Raw genomic sequence first — 11,579 nt, 5'->3', positions numbered from 1 at the left:
TGCAGAAAGGTAGGGGGAAAGGGGATAAGAGGGGAGGTGATACAAGGGAGGGCAGACTGGGGAAGATGGTACACACTTTTGAAAAGCGACAGGGTCAAGGAGAAAATTGAATAAATGGTGGATGGGATAGGATGGAGAGAAATATAGTTAGTCTTTCACAACATGACTATTTTGGAAATGTTTTGCATCATGTATAACCTATATTGAATTGTTTGCTTTCTTAAGACAGTGGGTGGGGAGGAAAGAAGGGAGAAAATTTGAAACTCAGAGTTCTAAAACCAAATGTTGAAAATTGTTTTTACATGCAACTAGGAAACAAGATACACAGGCAATGGGGTGTAGAAATCTATCTGGCCCCACAAGAAAGTAAGGGGGCAGGGGATAAGGGGGGGAGTGGGCTGATAGAAAGGAAGGTTGATTGGGGAAAGAGGCAATCAGAATGCATGCCATCTTGTGGTGGGGGGAGGGTAGAGATGGGGAGAAAATTTGTAAGTCAACATCTTGTAGAAATAAATGTTGAAAACTAAAAGTAAATAATCTTTAAAAATATATAAATTAATAAAAGAATTCCCTAAAGAAACAATTGGAAAAAAATTACTCATTAGTAGGCCAAGTTAATATAATAAAAAATTATAATTCTACCTACTTTATTTATTCAGTACTATAACAAACTGCCAAAAATCTTTTAGAGCTAGAAAAATAATAAAATTCATCTGGAAGAACAAAAAGTTCAAGAATATCAAGGGAATTAATGTAAAAAATGCAAAGGAAAGTGTCCTAGCTTTATAAGGCAATAATATTAAAACTATCTGATACTAAGAAATAAAGTAACAGATTGGTGGAATCGGTTAGGTACACAAGACACAGTAGTAAATGACTATATTTATCTATTGTTTGATAAACCCGAAGACTCTAACTGATAGGATAAGAATTCACTATTTGACAAAAACTGCTAGGAAGACAAGAAAATAGTATGGCAGAAACTAGGCATAGAGTAATACCTCATACCCTATGTGAAGGTAAGTTTAAAATGGGCACATGATTTAGAAATAAAGGTTGATACCATAAGCAAATTAGAAAAAGGAGTAGTTTACCTGTGAGATCTGTGGAGAAAGGAAGAATTTGTGATCAAACAGGGGATAGAGAACATTTTGAAATGCAAAATCAATAATTTTGATTACATTAAATCATAAAAGTTTTTGCACAAACAAAATGAATGCAACCAAGATAGAAGGAAAACAGAAAGCTGTGAAATGATTTTTATAAGTTAATATTTCTCATAAGGGCCTTGTATCTCAAATATATAGGGAACTGAATTAAATTTATAAGAATACAACTCATTCTCTAATTGATAAATGATGAAAGGATACAAACAGGCAGTTTTAAGATGCAGAAATCAAAGCTATCCGTAGTCATATGAAAAAAAAATTGTTCTAAATCACCGTTAGAGAAATGCAAGTTACAACAACTCTTAAGTACTAACTTGTGCCTATCAGACTGGCTAATATGACAGAAAAGGAAAATGATAAATGTTGGAGATGTGGGAAAATTGCAACATTAATGCATTTTGGTGTAGTTGTGAACTGATCCAACCTCTCTGGAGAGCAATTTTGAACTATGCCCCAGTGGCCTTTAAAACTGTTCATACCCTTTGGTCCAGTAATAGCACTTCTAGGTTTGTTTCTCAAAAAGATCATAAAAATGGGGAAAGGACCTACATGTACAAAAATATTTATAACACCTCTTTTCATCATGGCAAAAATTTGGAAATTGTGGGTATGCCCTTCAATTGGGGAGTGGCTGAACAAGTGGTGGAATAATAAATATTTTCAGAAATGATGAGCAGGTGGATTTCAGAAAACCTGGACAGTGTTACATGAACTGATGCTGCATGAAGTGAGTAGAACTAGGAGAACACTGTACATAGTAAATTGCAGCATTTTGTGATGATCACCTATGACAGCCTTAACTCATGTCAGTAATACAATGATCCAAGATAATTCCAAAAGTCTCATGATGGAAAATGTTATCCATATTCAGAGAAAAAACTATGAAGTCAAAATGCAGATTACAGCATATTATTTTCACTTTTTTCTTTTCGTGTTTTTTTTTTCATTTGCTCTGATTCTTCTTTCACAGCACAACTAATGTTGAAATATGTTTAATGTGATTATACATGTACAAGCTATATCAGGTTGCTTGCTGTTTTAGTGAATATTGAGGTCAATATCTCCATAGATGTTTAGAACTGAGGTAAACCTGTAACAAATGCCTGATCACTTGGATGAGGCATTAATTACCGTTAGTAAAATCCTCATAATGGTGATTGAGTTGATCACTGATAAATTTTAGAAAGATTGATTCAAGGAAGGAGAGAGATGAAAGAGTATGTAAATGAGCAAAGGGATGAGGTTTTGTAAAACCTTAAATGTGGAGAAAACTTATTCCAAGGATAATCCTTTTCTCAATTTCATTATTTACCCCTCTATCTTAATTAAGGAAACCAAAGGAATGTGTGGTTTAGGTAACTGATAAAAGATTATTTAATGATTGAAGAAATTTATAAATAAAAATAACATTACCTAAATAAACCAGAATATATCCCTTTATCCCATGAGTTTTCATTTATTCTGTTATTTCTATTGATTTATAAAGTGAGAATATAATAATAATTACAGAAAAAAGAGAATAATTGTATAATAATTTTATATCATTGTATACCATGTATATGTATATATATATATGTATATATATTCACCAGGTCACAGAAATAATTCAATGAAAAAGCAATATTTTAACATATTAATTACCATTAGATCCTAGCCAGAAAAATGCAGACTCCACCAAACTAAAGATGGTATGCTTTTATTTTTCAATATGCATTAATTTTGCCTTTATCAAAATCTAGCTTCTTTACATTATGGTGACTACTACTGTTACTATTATTACAATGGGGAAAATGGAAAATACAGGATAAATGCAAAAGGCAAATAAATGTAATGCTTAGGGAGTACAAATAGGAAATATTTTGTTTTCAAACAATATTATCTTTAGTTGAAATTACCCTCTACTGTCTATGAAATTGTACCCTTGGTACATGCATAAAAGAAGGATTAAAAGATGGCTGAATAGAACCTCAGTCTTTTCAAATGTCTCTTCAAACAAAACCAGAGAATAAAGCTTACAATAGAGCAGCCATGGCTTCTGCGCAGACCATCTATTGAACAGAAAAACCTGTGCAATGTCTTCATGTCTGATTCCCTTCTCACAAGAGAGAGGTCTTTAGCTATTCTAACCTAGTGAAGGAATGGATTTCAAATTCTCACACTTAACATATGGTACTCTGAAAAACTACAGAATATTTTTGAAAATCACTGCTTAGTGGTCATCTGGGTAGCCTCATACTTCCTGTGGGGTTTGATGGATTCACGCAACGACAACAACAAAATCCTGCATCCCTTTGCTCTTTTCGATTGTTATGGCTTTTAGAGGGCTGCCGTGACCAGCTGGGAAATCTTAAAATATCTTTCCATTCATCATATTTCCCTTCAAATTGAAGTTCTTGAATGGGGAGGGATAATACCTCATACTAAGTAGCATAAAATCAATAACTGTTCTCTTCACTGAGGATAGGTAACAAAGACTAGCTAAATATTGTAAACCATACGAGAGAGGCTGTCACTTTCCATGACACCAAGTGAATATGTTATAATCATTACATTGATACATGTGAAAGGATCTGAGGAATTTCAGTAATCTTTCCCATGCACATGTCCCTCAAGACTTTTATTTTCAATTATTGCCTTTGGTAACATGAGGACTGACAATACGACATCTTCAAATGTCCTCCTTCAATCATCTATGTTTATTTATTAGCTGTGAAGATCATTTGTTAAAATATAAAGCCAGGAGAGCAGAGATTATTTAATTTTTGTTTTTGTATCTGCAGGGCCTACTCCTAGACAAACAGGCCCTCATCATCTCATATCCAGTCTATTGTAATAGCCTTTGTTGGGTCTACCTGTTTCAAGTCTCTCTCCATTTCATTCACTTAACAAAATTATTTTCCTAAAGCACAGATCTGACCAGGTCACTCCCCCATTCAATAAACTCCAATGTCTCCCTATTGCATCCAGGAACAAATACAAAACATTCTGCTTGGCATTCAAAAGTCTTTTATAACCTTCTATCTTTCCAGTCTTCTTACACCTTACTCCACACCATGCATCCTTTGATTCACTGAAACTGGCCCCTGATTTTTCCGTGAACAAGACACTATCTTTCTCAGCCTTCAAAAGTCCTTTATAACCAAGCTGCCTTCTACTTTTACAATCTTCTTACACCTTACTCCCCACCATGCAGTCTTTGATTCGGTGATACTACTCCCCTGGTTGTTCCATGAACAGAACACCAGCTTTCTTGGCTCCAGATATTTTCCCTGAATGTCCTCCATACCTACAATGCTTTTCCTCTTCAACTCTGCCTAATGGTGCTCTTTAAGGTTCAACTAAAATCTTATTTTTTACTCTGACTTCCCAACCCCTGCTCATTCCAGTGCCTTCCCTCTGTTAATCCTTTCCTATTTATCCTATATATAGCTTGCTTCAAATATATTTATTTATATATTGATCTATTTGTATATATTTGTCTCATTTTCAGCCCCATCACTGAAAGGATTTTGAATTTTAACATGCTATGACAAACCCAGAGTGGCCTCTAGGAGTTCCCCTGCCCTGTGATGGTCACTGGTAGGTAGGATGCTACATAATATAAAGAGCTTTCAATTTGTACTTTCTTACTTTAGTACTCTTGGTTGAATCATGCAACGCTAAGACTTCCAATGAGGGGTTGGTTTGAGCTGGCCTTCTTAACCTCCAAAATCCTGGCATTTACCCATTTATTAGCTGGCAGAATTTTTCCATTGCCAGCAATGAGTTTTTACATGTTATTTCCCTCATTAGATTATAAGTTCCTTCAGCGTAGGGACTGTCTTTTGTCTCTTTTTGTGTCCCCATACCTTAGCACAACACTTGGAATGTAGTAAGATATTAATAAATGTTGAATAATTGATTGATAAATATATGACTTATGTTGTTCTTGTTTTCAATATGGTCTATTAGGTCAAAGTATTTGCTAAAGACGAATTAACCCTTAATTTCTCCTATAAATCTACCTGAGCCATAGTGTATAGTCAATCAGATATGCTTCAATACTCTCCTGACTGATATTTCATTTAAAATTGTTGTATAAATATCCAATATTTGTATTGGCCTGTAGTATTATATCACGAACACATTTCATTGCAGAAGAAACTCGATAGGACCCATTTTTTCAGTCATATACAACATTTGAATTAATTATTTCTTGAAAGTATGATAAATTCAGTTGTAAATCCATCAAGAAATGATATCACTTTCCACCTCCCCCCCTCACTTTGAAATCTCATTTATGGGGTGATCCATTTTTTAAAAGATTGATTTACTTAAATTATCTGTTTTATTTTATAAAGCTGGACATTTTATATTTTTTTTAGGAAATATACATCCATTTCATATGGGTTATCATATAACTGGGCAGAATAGTTTGTAATTGTTTCCTTTTGTGTGTGTGTGTGTTTGTGTGTGCGTGTGTGAGAGAGAGAGAGAGAGAGAGAGAGAGAGAGAGAGAGAGAGAGAGAGAGAGAGAGAGAGAGAGAGAGGGAGAGAGAGAGAGATTAATTGTGGGAATTCTTTCTTTGGACTATTCTATGGAAACTTGGAGTTTTAGCAAACAAAGTAAAAAAATGCTGCCCTACCCCCCAAAAAGGAAGCCCAAAACTTCTACACTTTTTTCAGTCTGATGAAACCTTCTCTTTTTAAAACTCTTATTTTACAACTTTCATTGACAAACAATGTCTTATTAGTCTTAGTTTACATTAGTATCTCCAAGTGTTGGCTCTATCATTCTTTCTTTAGAATGTTCTCTTTCATCTATACTTTAAAAACAAAACACAATAAAATAAAACAAATCCACTCCAACTCTAACCCTCTTCTATCGTAGAAAGAGCAAGAAAATGTGGCAAAACAAGAACAATATAAAATGATTAAATAAAATGAAAGTTGCTTTACGTTAAGTACTATTATGTTTTTATCCTATTACTTGACATATTCCCTTACAAGTTAAAATGCTTAAAACATTTGTTGAATTGAATGGATTACATGAGTTATCCATTAGACAAAAGCATTGGCTTTGCAGAGAGACTGCAGAGAGATTAAGTACAAATCATAGGTCTACCCCAAAATATGATGACATAAAAGCCTGGATTTTATACTTCAGGGAATAATATAAGAAAAATTGTCTGAAATATTCAAAATAGAGGGCAAAGTACTGGTCTAATGAATTCACTAGTATCTGGGAGTGAGGAACACTAAGTTTACATTTCCAGTAATTATAGTGGTCAAATTTCAGAACTTCACTGTCAAAGTGTGAATATTATATTTTTCCAAGAATAAACTTTTCAACTCACAAAGTAAATTAATTCCTGTCTCTGACATTATGAGAAATCTAAAAAATAATATTAGAATATGCTATAGCTATTTTGATGTTAAGTTAAGAAGTTTGTATCACAAAATAACATACCCTACAAGGCTAAGCCTAAATATCAATAAAAATGATAGATCTTAAGCACTGAGTTACTCCTTCTAACATACGCTATGTAGAATATAAATTTTTCAAACTAGAGTGTAACACATGCTTTCTGACACAGAGTTCTCATATTTGCTATTACTTGTTCTGATAAATCATATGGACCTTTTTGTTCTCATTTCCAGGCCCATCACTGAAAGGACTTGGCATTTTTAACATGATATGACAAACTTGGAGTGGCGCCTAGGTGTTCCCCTGCCCTATGATAGTTACTGGTAGGTAGGATGCTATATAATACGAAGAGCTTTCGATTTGTAATTTCTTACTTTAACACTCTTGGTTGAATCAAGTAACCCTAAGACTTCCAATGAGGAGTGAGTTTGAGCTGGCATTCTTTACCTCCAATATCATGACAATCTTACCCATTTAGTCGCTAACTGACAGAGACTTTTCCATTGCCAGCACTGAAATTTTACATGAATTTGCAAATCTTTTGATCACCCCCAAGCCTCACTAAGGGCATATGAGGAAAATTTATAATTCACTGAAGATGAGCAATGAACACACACAGGATGAAAATCTACCCTGTGGCTTATGAATAGTCTCTTTCATTTGACTACTGTGGTTTAAAGTTATCTGCCATGTGGCTAAACTCACAATGATGCTGGAGTGGAGTCTGCCTGTCTTTCCCCTCAGAGTCACATGATGCCAGCTGGAGTGTTGAAGCAAGAAAGTTCCAGCTGGAGCTTTAAAGTGAGCTGTTTAGGCTTTGCCACATAATACTACTATGAATAGCAATTGCTAACATATACATATACACATATACACACATATTTGTTTGGCATACTATGTGTCAGGCACTATCCTAAGCGTTTTATAATTATTATCCCACTCCAACCTCACAACAACTCTCACAGGTAGGTGTTATTATTATCCCATTTTTCAGTTGAGGAAACTAAAGAAAACAAAGTTTAAAATACTTGACTTGACCGGGGTCACAGATTTGAATTCCGATTTTTTTGACTCCAGGCCTGGTACTCTATGCCCTATGTCACCTAGCTGCTCTACCAAAATAAGTCCTTTCAGTGCTTGGTCAGCAGATGACAAGAAAAAAGACACAGATATCACATGTTAATTTAGAACCAGCAAACATACCCCCTCCCCGAGCAAGAGAGTGAGCCTCGCGACCTGACATGCCCCGGCGGCCCTGGCAGCCGCCCGCCCGAGCTCGCGGGGCCTCGGCCCAGGCATGAGCTGGCTCTTCCCGCGGAGCAAGAGCGGCGCGTCTCCCGCGGCCTGAGGCGAGGGGGGCAGCGGGGGCGGCCCGGGGGATTGGGGCGGGGTGGGGGGGGGATGCTCACCAGCCTTCAGCAGCAGAAACAGCGGCTCATCGAGTCCCTGCGCGCGGCGCACGCCAGCTTAGCTGAAATACAGAAAGATGTGGAGTACAGATTACCATTCACAATAAACAACCTTACAATTAGCATTAATATCTTCCTTCCTCCTCAGTTTCCTCAGGAAAAACCAGTGATCAGTGTTTACCCTCCAATACGGCATCATTTAATGGACAAACATGGAGTGTACGTTACCTGTCCATTAGTAAACGATTTTACCATGCACTCAGACCTTGGAAAAATTATTCAAAGTCTCTTGGATGAGTTTTGGAAGAATCCTCCAGTTTTGGCTCCCAGCTCAACCTTTCCATACCTGTACGGTGGCCTGGCGGGGATGCAGCTCAGGGTTTTCCATTTCTCCCCTCATATCCTCCTCAAGAAGCAAACAGACCCATGGCTTCTGTCCCCGTGGCAGACACCGTGTCTCCGGCCTCCAGTTACTCCACACCCAAACCTGCTGCTCCCTCCTGTGGCTTCCTCTCCAGCCTGCCTTTGCCTGTTCCCACCACGGACACCCAGATACTGACAGGCCGAAACGGGTGTGGTTACAAGATGCCTGATATCTCTGATGGCGTTTCCAGAACTCTCAGAGCTCAGCCTGTCGCAGCTAACAGAGATGAATGAGCAGGAAGACGCGCTCCTCGAGCAGTTCTCGACTCTGCCCCAGCTGCAGCAGGTCATCACAGACAAGGACGGCCTGGTGAAGAGCATCGAGGAGCTTGCCCTGTAGAACCTCTTTCTAGAGCCCAGCCTGGAAGCCAAAAGGCAGACGGTCCTCGACAAGTACGAGCTGCTCACCCAGATGAAGTTGGGCTTTGAGAAGAAGATGCGGGGGCAGAACGAGCTCAGTGAGAGCTGCAGCGCCCGCGCCCTCCAGGCAAGGCTGAAGGTGGCGGCCCACGAGGCCGACGAGGAGTCAGACACCCTTGCCGAGGACTTCCTCGAGGGGAAGAGGGAAATAGATGATTTTCTCAGCAGCTTCATGGAAAAGAGAACCATTTGCCATTGTCGCAGAGCCAACGAGGAGAAGCTTCAGCAGGCGAAAGCCACCCACACCCAATTCCATGCTCCCCTCTAGATTTTCCTGAAACATGAACTGCTAAGAGAAGAACCAACAGCCCCAATTAAGCACACTTTAAATAGATGTGATTTGCAAACAGGCGTTTCATCCTAATGGTTGTATTGTGTAGTAGAGATTAACTGTATCCATTGCGTGGAGCTGGGCCTGATTTTCTACAAATTAGGATACCATTTATTATCTATGTTTGAGAAATCCTTCTGCACTCTTGTACTAAAAATATCCTTTGTATTTATTGTTGATAAAGTCTTTTACCATATTTAAGTTTCTGCTGCTACTCCCTGATTATTAGAAATTAAATACCTATGCATGTAATTTTGGATAAATTCAAGTATTTTATAAATTCATATTCTTTTAAATTAAAAAAAAAGAATCAGCAAACATAACTATTTACATGTTCCATGTGGTCACCCTTTTTGTAAGGAAAAAAAAAGCAAAGAAAAAGAGTAAGCGGGAAAAGAAATAAAATAATAAGCCATAAAAACATTGCTGTATTTTCCTTCTAAGATTAGACAAGGCTATTAAAACTAAACAAAACCTTTTACATTGGTTAAGAATCAATAAGAGAGGGGCAGCTAGGTGGTTCAGTGAGTAGAGCACCTTCAGGAGGACCTGAGCTCAAATCAGGCCTCAGACACTTGACAAAAGCACTAGCTGTATGACCTTGGGCAAGTCTCTTAACCCCAATTGCCCTGCCAGAAAAAAAGAATCAATAAGAGAACAAAGTCAAGTCAACCATAATTTATCAAGTATCAAGAACAGTGCTTAGGCTACAAAGAAAGGTGAAAATGAACCTTGCCCTCAAGTGGTTCATCATCTGATGGGGGAGAGAGGAAAGAACCTACAAACAACCATATACAAAAAGGGATATAAAGGATGTCAATAGGTAGACAACCTAAAATGTTCAACTACCTGGCAGAAAAGGAGGAAAAATAACTATATTATTATTTCTTGTTCTGAAACCCATATTTCCCATAACTGAATTTTTTTTAGGAGTGGCAAGGTCCTAAACAAAACTTTTTAGATAGGAACAAGGGAAGGATTTATTGGGAGGAGTAGACAGGCATTCTAGCTTGGTATTACAACCAGATCATAGAAAGATGTGATTTTCTTTTTTCAATTCTATCCCTACTAAGGTAGACAGAAAAGTAGAAAAGAACACTGTGTTTGCAAGGGCCCATAGGACTGGGGGTAAGAAACTGTTTCCCACTGATAGAAGTTTTCCATTTTTCGAAACTTAATGTGTCTTTTCGCAGAGTTGACTGTGGTGGAAAGTGTTAAAGTGATGGTCTTGCAATGAGTTCCATTGGAGTCATAGAGCTGGCATTTCATGTGACATTTTTCTCTAAAAAGAATTTATTCTTGAGACTATCTACCACCTCCCAAGGAAAGGAGACAAATGAGCGCCTATGGTAGCTTCTTTGGCATAGATAGGAAGAGGACAGAAACATATAAATCCATTCGTAGGGTATAATGGTCTTAGAGTGGTTAGGTGGTGAATGCAAAGGCATGAAATAGGAGTGGGCCTTTTGACGTAGGCTACAGAGAACCTTCTAAAATCCCATGCTGTATCTTTCACAAACTAATGTTTCTGAGAGAGACTCCCCAGAAGATAGCCTTTTCAAACTAAAACTATAATATTAAAAAGTTTGGGGCCATTTAAAAAACAGCACAACTTAGCAATATTGTAAAAGTTACATTACATTTATAATAATCTCAGAATAACCATGACAATTTAAAAAGGATAAAGCATAGGTTAGCAGTATATAGTCAAGGAATAGTGCATACACAACTAATAAATATTAAATAACTATAAAATTTGAAAAAAATAATCATCATTGTTAAATGATGTGCAATATTTCTATACAAAACACAAATATCCTTCCTGGAAGATTGGATTACTTTTACTAATAAAATAATGGTGGGATTAATGTTCTTTGAAATGAAAATAAGGTAACCTGAATAGAAAGGAAATACTTTAAAGCAGGACATATTTGGGAACTAAATATTGTCTCAGTACTGTTTTTGAAGTATGGTTCTTCAAACACCTTTTTCCTTTCATTCAACCCAGCCAGATGTGAGAACTCAGGTCTTTGAAAATCAAAAAGCAAACTGCATAAAAGCTTTTCTGTCACTATGGAATACAGCAATCTGTGAAATTTGTTTAAGTACCGTTTCTCCATTGGGTATTTATCCTTGCATAAGATAGTTCAAAGCACTACATTTGAGTCCTTAGGTTTATACAAAACTTCTGCATTAAATATAAATGGTAGCCACACATTGAGTTTTAAAAGCTTTATTTTTGAGATAAGTAGCTGTCTTTGAATATTTCATATTTCAAAAATCACAACAAAGTCATCTATCATATCTTTAAATTCTATGGTATTATTTTAATCCACTTTTGTACAAATTTGCTCACTTGGTTTAGCCTTTAGATACTGATTTCTACTGACAAATTTCCGTATCACCAGTCTTTTCCTAGT

General features: G+C 36.9%; 1 pseudogene; it reads left to right on the top strand.

The window, feature by feature from the left end:
* The first annotated feature begins 7,873 nt into the window (after positions 1–7,873).
* LOC118858273 lies at positions 7,874–9,106 on the top strand (annotated as a pseudogene).
* The last annotated feature ends 2,473 nt before the right edge of the window (positions 9,107–11,579 follow it).

This window comes from Trichosurus vulpecula, chromosome 7 (genome assembly GCF_011100635.1).
Source record: "Trichosurus vulpecula isolate mTriVul1 chromosome 7, mTriVul1.pri, whole genome shotgun sequence".
In the NCBI taxonomy this organism is placed as follows: domain Eukaryota; kingdom Metazoa; phylum Chordata; class Mammalia; order Diprotodontia; family Phalangeridae; genus Trichosurus; species Trichosurus vulpecula.
This window is presented reverse-complemented; position numbering and strand designations above follow the sequence as displayed.